This window comes from Notamacropus eugenii, chromosome 4 (genome assembly GCF_028372415.1).
Source record: "Notamacropus eugenii isolate mMacEug1 chromosome 4, mMacEug1.pri_v2, whole genome shotgun sequence".
In the NCBI taxonomy this organism is placed as follows: Eukaryota; Metazoa; Chordata; class Mammalia; order Diprotodontia; family Macropodidae; genus Notamacropus; species Notamacropus eugenii.
Window position 1 is genome coordinate 331519118 of NC_092875.1, and position 12625 is coordinate 331531742.

At 37.9% G+C, this 12625-nt stretch overlaps 1 protein-coding gene and 1 pseudogene across 3 annotated transcripts in view; both read left to right on the plus strand.

The window, feature by feature from the left end:
- The window catches only part of RIT2 (Ras like without CAAX 2), a 523011-nt gene that overhangs the window by 151181 nt on the left and 359205 nt on the right, over nucleotides 1-12625 (plus strand). The gene's annotated exons all lie outside the window — the stretch shown is intronic.
- LOC140498466 (THUMP domain-containing protein 1 pseudogene) lies at nucleotides 799-2674 on the plus strand (annotated as a pseudogene).

Sequence of the window (12625 nt, forward strand, 5' to 3'; positions counted from 1 at the left end):
GTTGTGAGAGGTATATGATCTGCTTCTTTTCCAATTTCTTTTTTTTTAATAATCTGAACATTAATATTAAGGTCACATATTGATTTACAATGTATTGTCAAATCTAGTGTAAGATCTAAGTCTAATTTCTGTAAGGCTGCTTTCCAGTTTTCCAAACAGTTTTTAAGAAATAAAGAGATTTACCCTCCTCCCCCTCACTCCCATGTATGTTTTTCACTTTAGAAGAAAATGGGTTATTGTACTCCATTGTTTCTGAATCTCCTTTATCTAGTCTGTTTTATGTCTTGACATTTTTTTTTATTTCAGTTTTTTATTGTATTCCTTATCACTCACACTTTTTCTCCTTTCCTACTGTTTCATGGTCCTTTGAATTTAACTGACAGTCAGCTTTAGTCTTACTTTTGGAGATGTAGTGGTTGTCTTGGCACAGCATTTTGTCATTGGTAACCTTGAGAGGGAGATGATTAACCCCATTTGAGTTTCTAGTCCACTTCTTTTCAGGAAGGGAATTTTCCTTCCCATTGAGCCCTGCCTCAATCTTCTATCCCTTCTCCTTTCTTTCCATGACTGGGTAGAATTATTCTCCTGCTTCTTTAAAGTTTGGAGAAGTTGAGATAGAATCAATATTACTCAAGAATCTTTAGTATTAGATTGGAAGCTTGCTTTTTTTTTTTTTACTAAGGTTTTTAAATTTGATTGGAGATAGAAAATCTGAGTTAAAGTATCAAATATTAGCATCCTTTAGAAATAACTTGTTTGTTTTTTTTACCTTTCATTCTCTCTCCTTATGTTGTGAATGATATTTTAGACACATAATTCTTTTTTTTTAAATATATTTTGGCAAAGAAGGCGACTATAGAAAGCAAATCTTTTGCCATTTGCCCCTCAAAACCTCTCCAAACTTTCATTTTCCTATAGCTTCTTCACAATGGCCGCAGTCGGGGAGCAACCCCCACAGGCGGAGGGGTAAAAAGAAAAGGGAAGGCCCAGTATGTGCAAGCTAAGAGGGCCAGGTGCTGGGGTGGCAGCCTGAGGAAGCTGGAACCAGGCTTCAAGGCATTCTCATTACCTGCAACATGAATGGATGCAAGTGCATGGAGGAGGCCTACAGCCTTCTCAAGGAGTATGGGGATGACCTATATGGGTCCTAGAAGTTTGTAGACAAAGATAAGCAACCATCTGGAAGTGAGGAGGAAGAGGAAGATGATGCAGAAGCTGCCTTGAAGAAAGAAGTCAGTGAGTTTCAGAGATCTACTGAATTGAGATTAAGATGATTCCAGTCATTGGAAAGTGGAGCAAATAAGGTGGTCTGCATTAGAACACTTGGCATAGAACCTGAGAAATTTGTATATCATATGCTAAAGGATATGTATACAACCAAGAAGAAGAAAACATAGGTTATTTTGTGCGTGTTGCCCATATCTGGCACATGCAAAGTTTTCTTAGAAGATATGAAAAAATATGCTGACACCTTCTTGGAACTTTGGTTTAAAGCACCAAATAAAGGAACATTTCAGATTATTTACAAAGCAAGAAATAATAGTCTCATGAGCTGAGAAGAAGTTATTAAAGAACTAGCAGGCATAGTGGGCTGTCACAATCCTGAAAATAAGGTCGATCTTAGTAATCCCCAATATGCCATTGTAGTAGACATCATTAAGGCTGTCTACTGCCTGAGTGTTGTCAAAGATTACATATTGTTCAGAAAATACAACCTTCAGGAAATGGTCAAGAGTAACAAAGAATTGCCCAAGTAGGAAATGGAAACAAGGCAAAACCGGAGTTTGGAAACACAGACAAGGAGAATCCCAAGTCAAGTGAAAGTGACTCTGCAGAAGAAAAAAATAATCCCCAGGTGATGGTAGAGGGTAGTAAAGAAGAGAGGCCCATTTCTCAGACCCAGGTGGAAAGTGAGAAAGGAGCCAAATCTGAAAATGGAAGCCAAGTTATAGAAGGTTCTAAACCAAACAAAAGTGACCTGGTCTTGCAGTAAAATTAACAGTTGAGGCAGGAAGTAGTAAGAAATGAGGCATATTCCACAGATAGGCACAAAATAAGCTATCCAAATTGAGAATGTTATCGAGCAATGAAACTTGCCCTGGAAGCAAGTTTAATCTAAAGTTTTTCAAAGTTATGGAAGTATTAGAAATATGATGCCATATTTCACCTGCAGCTCTTTTGGTTGAATCAGTAGTGGACGGATTATTGTGGTTATTTCTCTTCCCCCACCCCACCCTCGAGAGTGATTACTTGTTTAAATTTCTTATTTACTCCCAAAATCATTTTTTCATCATCCAAATTGGAATTAGTTTAGGGACATTCTAAAATTACTAAAAGAGAATAGAATTTTAGTTTTGGGGCCACTGTTTAAAGACAAGGGAAGTTAAATGAGTTAGAACTTTTCTTATATGAGTAAGGTTTAACTTAGAAGTTATTAAATTCTTGGAATGTCTGCTTTTTCAGGATTTGTATGAAATAACTTGAAGGAAAAAATTATGTACATTATTGCCAGTATCACTTAGGGAAATAGGGGGAAAATGCTTTTTATATTAAGTTCCAGCTGATGCCCAGTTTCAAGGAGGAAGGTACTTTAATGGTGTAGAATCACTAGACATCTAAGTATATAAAGATAGCCACATCCATCTAGAATGTACTCTTGACTATTATATGTTGCCATAAAATTGGGTCCCCTTTACATTTTAATTTTGAGAGATCCTCTAGAAAGATATTTTTTTTTTACTTTTTCCAAGTCTTAAATCTTCTTTCATATTTATTTTTGTGGTTTTGGTACTATCTGAATACAACATTTTTCATAAGCAACTCTTCTACAAGTTAGTCATTGGTACTGCATAAAGCTTTGTGATAAACTGAATTAGTTTATTTAAAGGTTTGTTTTCAGTTTTATAAACTGTTTTCTCCCACTGACATTTCACTTTCAAGTGTCAAAATTCCATGGTGCAAAAATTGATAAGCTCATATTATTTTACCATGTAGAGAAGAGGGTGAACTATGTGTCTTCATGTAATGTTTCATTAATACTAATGTTAACTATAATTTTTAAATGTCCTCAAGGCACATTTTGTTTCCTTATTGTTTTGGTTAAATACTTCACTGTAATCCACAGCAAAATATTTGTTTCTCAATGATACTTTTTAAGAAATGCAAAAGTAAATTTCCCTTACAGAAACCAAAAAAATTATAATTTATAGAGAGTTTTAAATTTTGAAAAACACTTTGCATATGTCATCTTAGTTCTTCATAATAACCCTGTGAGGTAGATGCATTATTATGTTAATTTTCCATTTGAGAAAAATGAGGGTGACTGATTTTAAGTGATTTGCCCAGGCTTACAAAGCTAAGAAGTGTTGAGGGGCAGAAATGAACTCAGGTCTTTCTGATTCCAATTCAGCACTCTAACTTTTATACCACCTAATGTTTGCTGGTTATCCTTATACTCTAGACTGTAAGCTCCTTAAGAGCAGGATTACAATGTCACTGTCTTTTTTCTGTTCTGTACATTGCCAAGTGACTTTGTACATAGTACAAGTCTGAGGTACTGAAGATTATAGATTGAGAGTTGAAAGTTCATCTTGTCTAATCACCCTTATGGGCTTTCCATTCATGTGGCTTCCCACCCACTCCACCCCTGCCTGCACATCAATATTCCCTTGACAATAACTCATTTTAAGAGTCTATTATTATTTCTTTCCCATTTATCTTTTCATAAACTAATAAGCTTTGGCCCTTTATGATATGTTTCTCTTTCTTTCACTTACCTCTGAGGTTCAGAACCATCAGTTAATATTTATCACCACTCCCTCATTTTGCCTCTTCTGTCTGGCCTCTTTCACATTTTGAAATTATTCTCTGTGGTTTTTCACCTCTTCTTCACTAACTCAAGTCCCCCAATACTACTGTGTGTGGATGTATGTACATTACATCAGTGTTATGAATGATTTCTTAGGAATACAGTGGCGTTTCCTATACAAAAACCTTGAAATAGTAAAAGTGTCAGTATCCCTATTTTGACAAATGAGGATTCCGATCCCAGGGTGTGTGTGTGTGTGTGTGTGTGTGTGTGTGTGTGTGTGTGTGTGTGTGTGTGTGTGTGTATGTGTGTGGTATAAGACCACAAAGCTGGTGAATGGCACAACCAGGACTTCAACTTAGTTTCTGACTCCAAGTCTATAGCATTTTTCTACTGTACCTATGCTCCAGTGGCCCTATTAGTGGACTGCCTTTTTAAATTGCTAGGTGTTCCTTTACTGATTAAAAATAATTAACCCATGTGAAAGGATGATGATGACGAATACTTGTTAACTCAGCTACTTGAATTGCTCTAAGCATCTCTGAAACAAATATACTCTAGATGAAAATGCAAATATTAGTGTTGATCTTTTGTCTTTTTAAAATTGTTTGGGCCAAGGTGGCAGAGTAACACCATGGACTTTCTAGAGCACTCCCACCAAGCCCAACCAAATACTTGGAAAAAATGGCTCTAAACAAATTCTGGAGCTGCAGAACCCACAGAATGCCGGAGTGAAGCAAATCTCCAGCCCAAGATAGCCTGGAATGTTGCTGGGAAGTGTCTATCATGCCACATTGGGAACAGAACTCAGTCCAGTGTAGACCATGAGTGCACAGAAGGGACCTGAACAGATGTTGGGGAGACTGAATCTCTTGCACCTGTGGTGCCTTCCAGGCTTCATGACCCCAAAAGGCTGAGGACAAATTGGAAGGTCAGTGGAAAAAGTCTGTGGGATCAGTGCAGGAGTGTGGAGTGATCTGGCCCCAACACCAGAGAGGCAGAGTGGGGAGGGAGTAGAGGAACCCATGGAAGCCACAGAAGCAGCAGGGACAGCTGCAGTTACTGTTTCTGGAGCTCTAGGCCCATAGATTGTGGGGGGATCGAGTGGCTGACAGTACACCCGCCACCTCCACTGGAAGCAGAGAACTACCATGACAAAGAGCTCAAAAGTCAAGTAAATGGCTGGGGAAATGAGTAAAAATCAAAAAAAGAATCAGGCTATAGAATCTTACTTTGGTGATAAGGAAGACCAAAGTAAGCAAACAGAAGAAAACAAAGTCAAATCTCCTACATTGAAAGCCTCTGAGAAAAATATAGTGGTCTGAGGTCATGGAAGAGCTTTAAAAGCGTTTTGAAAATCAAGTAAGAGAAGTACAGCAAAAACTGGGAAGAGAAATGAGAATGATGTAGGAAAATCATGAAAAACAAGTCAACTGATTGCTAAAGGAGATCCAAAAAAATGCTGAAGAAAATAACACTTTGAAAAATAGACTAATCCAAATGGCAAAAGAGATCCAAAAAGCCAGTTAGGAGAACAATGTCATAAAAAGCAGAAACCAGATGGAAAAAGAGATTCAAAAGCTCACTGAAGAAAATAATTCCATAAAGATTAGAAGGGAGCAGATAGAAGCTAATGACTTCACGAAAAATCAAGAAATTATAAAATAAAACCAAAGGAATGAAAAATAGCAGACAAGGTAAAATATCTCATTGGAATAACAACTGACTTGGAAAATAGATCCAGGAGAGACCATTAAAAATCACGGCACTGCCTGAAACCCATAATCAAAAAAAGAGCCTAGACATCATCTTTCAAGAAATTATCAAGGAAAACTGCCCTGATATTCTAGAACCAGAGGGTAAAATAAATATTGTAAGAATTCACCAATTGCCTCCTGAAAGAGATCCAAAAGAAAAACTTCCTGGAATATTATAACCAAATTCCAGAGCTCTCAGGTCAAGGAGAAAATATTGCAAGCATCAAGAAAGAAACAATTGGAGTATTGTGGAAACATGATCAGGATAACACAAAATCTAGCAGCTTCTACATTAAGGAATCAAAGGGCTTAGAATATGATATTCCGGAAGTCAAAGGAACTAGGATTAAAATTAAGTATCACCTACCTAGCAAAACTGAGGGTCATTCAATGAAATAAAGGACTTTCAAGCATTCTTGATGAAAAGACCAAAGCTGAATAGAAACTTTGACTTTCAAACACAAGAATAAAGAGAAGCATGAAAAAGTAAATAGGAAAAAAAATCATAAGGGACTTTGTAAAGTTGAACTATTTACATTCCTACATGGAAAGATAATATTTGTAACTCTTGAGACTTTTCTTAGTATTTGGGTAGTTGGAGGGATTATATAATATAGACAGAGGGCACAGAGTAAGTTGAATATGAAGGAATGATATTTAAAAAAATAAAATAAAATTAGAGGATAAGAGAGGAATATATTGGGAGGAGAAAGGGAGAAATGGAATGGGGTAAATTATCTCTCACAAAAGAGTCAAGAAAAAGCTTTTTCAATGGAGGGAAAAGGGAGAAGGTGAGAGGGAAAACATGAAGTTTACTCTCATCAGATTTGGCTTAAGGAGGGAATAACATGAACACTCAATTTATCTGTCTTACACTACAGGGAAGTAGGGAAGAAGAAAGTAAGTGGGGCTTGGGGGGGCAAAAGGGAAGAGGGGGTAATTAGAAGTATACACTTTTGAGGAGGGACAGGGATCAAAAGAAAAAATAGAATAAATGGGAGGTAGGATAGGATGGAGGGAAATATAGTTAGTCATTCGCAATGTTACTTTTATAGAAGCCTTTTGCATAACTACACATAGACAGCCAATTTTGAATCACTTGCTTTCTCAGTGGGGATGGATGGGGAAGGAGGAAGGAATAGAAATTGAAACTCTTAAGTTTTAAGAACGAATGTTAAAAATTATTTTTTCTTGCAACTGGGAAATAAGATATACAGGTAATGGAGTATAGGAATCTATCTTGCCCTATAAGAAAATAGAGGAGATGGGGATAAGGAAAGGGAGGGGTGTGATAGAAGAGAGGGCAAATTGGGGGAAGGGGCAATCAGAATGCATGATGTCTTGGGGTGGGAGGAGGGGAGAGATGGAGAGAAAATTTGGAACTCAAAATCTTGTGGAAATGAGTGTTTAAAACTAAAAATAAATAAATTAATTTGAAAAATAAAGAAAATAATTGTTTGATTTGAATACATTTCTTAAATTGGTTAAAATTAAGCTAGACTGAAGTCTCTTACAATTTTTCCCATGGGTTTGATTTCCTTTTATAAGGAAATCAGTCATAATGGATTCAATGACCAGACTTGACAACTTCAGTATTCCACTTGACCATATAATTCACTTCCTGTACTGGGCATAAATAAACAGAACCAATGAATTCCCCATTGTACTAACAGATCCTGTTTCCATGGGACACAATTGTATATTTTCCTTTAATCAACTTCATTGAAAAAGTGCTACCTGAGTGCTTTGAACCTCCAATTCCACTTACTCTCTGTGGACACTGTGTAATATACTCCACTGAAAGAGTTGTGCTTTTAATGTGGATTGGTAAGAATTGAAATAATTCCTCAGGAAAGGGATGAAAAGGCCAGAACAGTGAATCTTGGTGAAAGATTTGGGAGATGGGGGAAAAAATACAAATTTTTTTTTAAATGTATTTATTTGACATTCATTTTAACAAAATTTTGGGTTCCAAATTTTCTCCCCTTTTGTCCCCTCCCCTTCCAAACACCAAGCATTTTAATTGCCCCTATCACCAATCTGCTCTCTTTTCTATCATCCCTCTCTGCCCTTGTCTCCATCTTCTCTTTTGTCCTGTAGGGCCAGATAACTTTCTATATCCCTTTACCTGTATTTCTTATTTCCTAGTGGCAAGAACAGTACTCGACAGTTGTTCCTAACACTTTGAGTTCCAACTTCTTTACCTCCCTCCCTCCCCAACCCTTCCCTTTGGAAGGCAAGCAATTCAATATAGGCCAAATCTGTGTAGTTTTGCAAATGACTTCCATAATAGTTGTGTTGTATGAGACTGACTATATTTCCCTCCATCCTATCCTGTCCCCCATTACTTCTATTCTCTTTTGATCCTGTCCCTCCCCATGAGTGTCGACCTCAAATCGCTCCCTCCTCCCCATGCCCTCCCTTCCATCATCCCCCCCACCCTGCTTATCCCCTTATCCCCCACTTTCCTGTATTGTAAGATAGGTTTTCATACCAAAATGAGCATGCATTTTATTCCTTCCTTTAGTGGGAAGTGATGAGAGTAAACTTCATGTTTTTCTCTCATCTCCCCTCTTTATCCCTCCACTAATAAGTCTTTTGCTTGCCTCTTTTATGAGAGATAATTTGCCCCATTCCATTTCTCCTTTTCTCCTCTCAATATATTTCTCTCTCACTGCTTGATTTCATTTTTTTAAGATATGATCCCATCCTCTTCAATTCACTCTGTGCACTCTGTCTCTATGTGTGTGTCTGTGTGTGTACATGTGTGCGTGTGTAATCCCACCCAGTACCCAGATACTGAAAAGTTTCAAGAGTTACAAATATTGTCTTTCCATGTAGGAATGTAAACAGTTCAACTTTAGTAAGTCCTTTATGACTTCTCTTTGCTGTTCACCTTTTCATGCTTCTCTTCATTCTTGTGTTTGAAAGTCAAATTTTCTTTTCAGCTCTGGTCTTTTCATCAAGAATACTTGAAAGTCCTCAATTTCATTGAAAGACCATTTTTTCCCCTGAAGTACTATACTCAGTTTTGCTGGGGAGGTGATTCTTGGTTTTAGTCCTAGTTCCTTTGACTTCTGGAATATCCTATTCCATGTCCTTCGATCCCTTAATGTAGGAGCTGCTAGATCTTGTGTTATCCTGATTGTATTTCCATGATACTTGAATTGTTTCTTTCTAGCTGCTTGCAATATTTTCTCCTTGACCTGGAAACTCTGGAATTTGGCCACTATGTTCCTAGGAGTTTCTCTTTTTGGATCTCTTTCAGGTGGTGTTCTGTGGATTCCTTGAATATTTATTTTGCCCTCTGGTTCTAGAATCTCAGGGCAGTTTTCCTTGATAATTTCATGAAAGATGATGTCTAGGCTCTTCTTTTGATCATGGCTTTCAGGTAGTCCCATAATTTTTAAATTGTCTCTCCTGGATCTATTTTCCAGGCCAGTTGTTTTTCCAATGAGATATTTCACATTCTCTTCCATTTTTTCATTCTTTTGGTTTTGTTTTGTGATTTCTTGGTTTCTCATAAAGTCATTAGCCTCCATCTGTTCTATTCTAATTTTGAAAGAACTATTTTCTTCAGTGAGCTTTTGAATCTCCTTTTCCATTTGGCTAATTCTGCTTTTGAAAGCATTCTTCTCCTCATTGGCTTTTTGAACCTCTTTTGCCAGTTGAGTTAGCCTATTTTTCAAGGTGTTATTTTCTTCAGCATTTTTTTGAGTCTCCTTTCTCAGGGTACTGACCTGCTGTTCATGCTTTGACTCTCTTCCCATTTCTCTTCCCAGTTTTTCCTCCACCTCTCTAAGTTGATTTTCAAAATCCTTTTTGAGCTCTTCCATGGCCTGAGCCCACAGAATATTTAGTCTGGATGTTTGGGATACAGAGGCCTTGACTTCTATGTCTTTGCCTGATGGTAAGCATTGTTCTTCCTCATCAGAAAGGAAGGGAGGAGATGCCTGTTCACTAAGAAAGTAACCTTCTATAGTCTTATTTCTTTTCCCTTTTCTGGGCATTTTCCCAGCCAGTGACTTGACCTCTGAATATTCTCCTCTCACCCACCTCGCCTCCTGATCCTCCCAGCCAGTGCTTGGGGTCTGAGATTCAAATGCTGCTTCCAGCCTCAGGGCTTTTGGCAGGGGCAGGGCTGCTATTCAGTGTGAGATTAAGTTCAGGTGCTCAGGTCAGGGCAGGGCCTCCTCACAGACTCCGTTCCCTCAGGGGGTTTATGCAGAGACCTTCAACAATGGATCCAGGCTCCTGCCTGCTTGGGGAGCCCTGGTCTGCCGCTGTGTCAGCTACTGCCTCCCAGGGGGCCTGAGCACCCCACTTCCCTCTCGACCTGCCAATAAGACCCTCTCACCTGTGGGTGGAGGGACCCGCACGGCCACTGGAGATCCCGTCCCTGAAGCCCGCTCTGATCTGCTCCTCTCTGTGCCACGGCCACGGCAGGGCTGGGCTGGGCTCCGCGTCCACAGCGCAACGGACCTTTTGCGAGATGTTTGCAGGTCCCTCTGGAACAGAAATTTCCTTTGCTCCACTGTGCTGTGGCCTCTACTACTCCAGAATTCGCCTTGAGTTCCGTTTTGCCTATGTTTTATGGGTTGTGGGTTCGGAGCTATGTGTATATGCGTCTTTCTACTCCGCCATCTTGGCTCCGCCCCCAAAATACAAACTTTTTAAAAAGCAAAACAACAATAATAAAATCAAAGACCTCACACAAATTAATGACAATGTACATGTACCTTACAGGTTAGTTGCCATATGATTTCATCACCATCAGTTAGAGTTATTGTAACTGAGGCTACCTGGAAAATATAAATGTGATTAAAATAATCTGGAAATTCACAGATACACTGGAAAAATATACCATATTGAGTAAGCATTGCACTTTTTCCACCATAAGAGATCATCTCTTAGCTATGTTTTTTAAAACAAATAAATAATGTATAAACCATGTTAAGATAAAATTAACATCTTTAGTTATGCCTTTGAGATGTTATTATGAATTGAGGAGTCCCAATAAAAGTACAAGGGACACTAGGTCACAATAGAGCATTAAGCAATTAAAAGATGTTGAGTACTTATCACGTGACAAACAGATCCTCTCTAAAGAGGTTAAGTAAACTGAATTTGCAATCAGAAGACTTGGGCTTGAGTTCCTGATATATGAATTACTATCTGTGACAACTCAGTCAAGTCGTTTAACACAATGTCAGTTTTGATCTCTGTAAAATGGAGGAAAAAGTACTTGTACTGATATTTTTTGCCTTAGAGCATTGTTTAAAGGAGAAAATGAGAGTCTATGTAAAGTACTTTGTAAACTGCAAAACATTGTATAAACACCAGCTGTTGCTATTTGTCTGGGCAGAAGACATTATGATACTGGACAGTGGGAATGAAAGACAAGAAACGTTAAAAGAAAGGAGGAAAAACACTTGAACATGAGGTATATCATTGTATAGGGATTTTTCTAAGCCAGAGGCTATTTTGAAATCAAGGAGCATCTCTGTAGGGGTGGGGAGAGATGGGTTAAAAAAGCTAGAAATGAGATAACTATGAAGAAAAGATATGAACTAGGAAAAAATGAATTTTATTTATATCAAACTTTTCTCTAACCTGAATCCATATGAAGCAAGGAACTTTACCAAAGTTCCAAGCTTGCCCCTGTTAGTGTTAATCTTTAGTTATTTTCAAGAGTGCCCTAGTGAAAACTGCTTTATTTTCTGCAACTAGAAGAACTCTTTGCCTTCCTCCATAATTTATTTTGTGCCTTCTGATCTTGAGATTCTACTGAAAAGTGAATCACATTCTCATCTTAGGTCATAGTATTAGCGAAGCCCTGAACAACTTGTAGCCCACCAAAGGATTTCCTCTACATATATATGATCCCAGGCCACCAGAAATCCTTTGGTGAGCTGCAAGCAGCTCACAAGTTGTGCAGGCCTGATTTAAAGTCAAGAAACCGTAAAGATAATTCATTCCAATCCCCTAATTTAGGAGTTAAGGAAACTCAGGCTCAAGAGAAAGTGACTTATCCAAAGAAAGTAGTGAACAAGAATTTAGGCCTTAGGCTTTCTTGCTTCAAATATTAAAGTCTTAAAACTGGGCTATGTACCTTTATTTTAAATTTGATCTTCACTTCCAAAATATTTAAATCTAATGTTTTGAAATTCTAGGTATCAACCTAATCTCTATCATATATATATGTGTGGATATGCACACACACATATACATATACACACATGTATGCATCTGCATATATACATATGTATATTATACATAAATACATACATATAATGCTGTAAGATATAGAGACTTTTCAGTACATTTATGTCATTTTTCTAGTTTGTTTGCTATAGTCTTTCAGAGAAGCAATAGACCTATGAATAAATATTTATTAAGCACCTACTATGTTCTAGTCATTGTGCTCAGTGCTGGAGTTGTAGGGACAATAACAAAGCTTCCCCTCCCTTTAAGGACTTTGCATCCAATTACCAGAATGTTCTTAGAGGGAGGAAGCAGGAGAACTGGCTGATCATTCTAGCTCTATCCCTAATGAGATATTGGACAAGTCACAACTTTAGTTCACTTACAAACATTTCAGCAACTCAATACTTCAAATGATGTATAACTTCACTATAGTGCATACTCCCATCTGCTGTCACAGATTCAAAGTATTTCATGAAGCATGGACAATTTTATATGTTTATGCAGCCAGTCCTCTGGGTAGGAAGAGATTTCTTTGAACTCAGCTAGTGATAAAGGCAATCTCAGTGGCTCTCTTGTCTGACCACCCCCCCTCCATCTTACATGTGAAGAAACTGAGGTCCAAGGGATGTTAATTGACTTGCCCAGGATAGCACAGGTAAAGTAAGATTTGAACCCACTTATTCTGCTTCTAGATTCAGTAGTTTTTCCATTGTATCAGGCTAATTTTCTATGATTTAAATTTCTTCATTTGAAAATATCACGTGTGTGTGTGTCTGTGCGTGTAGAGAGAGAAAGCATACATATGTGCATGAATACATGTACATATGTGTGAAATTGACGTACAGTACTGATG